Raw genomic sequence first — 1,987 nt, forward strand, 5'->3', positions numbered from 1 at the left:
TTATGTATTGCCACTTTATGGTCTATTGCCCTACATTGGAGGTCCAATGTTGTACCCTTGGACTCCGTTTTACACAGAATTGACGCTGTAATGCTTATGGAACGCATTCATTATACCCTACTGGATAAGATGCACTTATATGATAAAAAATGGGAGTCATGGAGAGATTGCAGACACTTATTGCATGCTTAATAACATCCCCAGTAATAGTTGGCTGACATATACTGTTGACAGATGTATCACTTAACCTACTTTGTCGTTTACGTATTTCATGCACTCGTAACTTCCTCTTTTCTTTTATATCTTCTTTGTTATGTTAATATACTTTTATGTATTGTACTTTTCAAAAGTGCCTTGTTTTTGCTGACAATATCACTTTTAAAGTGTGCTGTTGTTTTACTGTCTACTCCTGTACAATAAAATCGTTTGTAAACAAAAAAAATAAATAAAATAATATTTCTGCTGTCCGTCACACAGCCTAACTAGTATCTGTTGCTAATCAGCATCTTGAACTCTATTTGCAGATCATCTTTTTCCCCTGGAGGCCCCAGCTGTTGAAGTGGGAGAAGAATCTGCATCTGATGTTGGGGTACGGGAACTGCTGTAATGGGGTGGGGATGTACAAATGCATGTTACATGTGTATTTGGGAAATGTCATGCATTTGTTTTTGTTTTGTGGTGCAGGGAAGTTCAGGCACTCCAAACTTGTGTGAAATGCCGTCACCTCCACCTGAGTTGCCTGAACGTCCGGTAAGAGATGCTAAAGATGTTCTCCCTTATGAGTCTCCCATTTAGAGTATAACTCCGTTCCTGGCTGGGCAGGATTTGGCAATGTGATGTGTAACTTTTTTTGGATCATTGCTTAGTCAGGAGCTGGAGGGAGTGATGTGCATGTGACAAATCAGCAGGAAGGGATCAGTCTGGGTAAAGATGAGAAATCATTAATTTCAATCAAATGCTCATCCAGTGTAATGTGTCAGGGAAAGGCATTCACCAATACCTGGTCAGGGGTGGGACAAGAACATGATCTAGTGTTTGGTGTCAGACGAGCCCCCTGTCCTACTGTACGCTTGTGCTGTGTGTTAAACGTGCTTTAATTTTTTTGTTTCTCCTTGCAGCCAACATTGGATGCACCTGGATCGGCACCCCGTCCACCTGGACCCGGCCCCCTTCTCAAGCTTGGGGAAAGGCTGCTCAATATGGAGAGATTATGGGAGCAAAGGAGGCTTTCTAATGCATCCAGTAATATAGAAAGGTTACTGGTGCTCCAACATGAAGCCCTGCTTGGACTTGTCACCGCGGTCAGGGATCAGACTACAGCGTTGCAGGACCTTAGTCATGATATCCGGGCCTTATGTCAAGCAGGGGCTGAACAAAATGCACCTTCGGCCAGAGGATCCCAACCCCCGTGCAGTAGTTGTTTGGGGCCAATGCCAAGGTTGCCAAAGAGTTTCCCTGTAGAAAGTGCTGGGGAATCATCAGGGGAACAAGCCTTGGAGGTGCCGATTCTGGAACTACCCACTCTGGAGCATAACAGATTTGCTCCTTCACAAACTCATGATCTTCATTTGTTTCAGGGAGTGATTTCACAGAGGACAAGAGGTTCCTACTTTAGGCTCAAACCTTCTATGGTTTCAATACCAAACGGTGATGGTCATCTCATTATTATTATTATACAGTATTTATAAAGTGCCAATAGTTCGCTCAGCGCTGTACATTACAAAGGGGGACAGAACATGTGACAGAACAATACCAATACAGTGCAAAACATGAGGGGATCGAGGGCCCTGCTCTTTCCAGCTTACAATCTAGGAGGGAGGGGATGGTGGCACAGGAGGAGATAGCTGTGGGGGATGGAGTGGTAGGAAGACTGGAGGAGGTCGGCAAGTTAGCAGGGGGTGGGGTAGGCTTCCCTGAAGAGATGAGTTTTCAGGGTGCGCCTAAAGGAGAGGAGATTCAGATTCTCATTCTGGATCTGAAGTCATTG

At 44.5% G+C, this 1,987-nt stretch overlaps 1 long non-coding RNA gene across 1 annotated transcript; it reads left to right on the plus strand.

The window, feature by feature from the left end:
• The first annotated feature begins 521 nt into the window (after positions 1–521).
• LOC149443058 (uncharacterized) lies at positions 522–1,437 on the plus strand. Its single transcript, XR_016306706.1, has 3 exons — positions 522–589; positions 685–750; positions 1,119–1,437. It is a non-coding gene; the product is annotated as an uncharacterized LOC149443058 (long non-coding RNA).
• Positions 1,438–1,987: the final 550 nt, after the last annotated feature.

The sequence above is a fragment of the Staurois parvus genome, unplaced genomic scaffold (assembly GCF_062004578.1).
Source record: "Staurois parvus isolate SC_StPar_1 unplaced genomic scaffold, SC_StPar_1.0 ptg000879l, whole genome shotgun sequence".
In the NCBI taxonomy this organism is placed as follows: Eukaryota; Metazoa; Chordata; class Amphibia; order Anura; family Ranidae; genus Staurois; species Staurois parvus.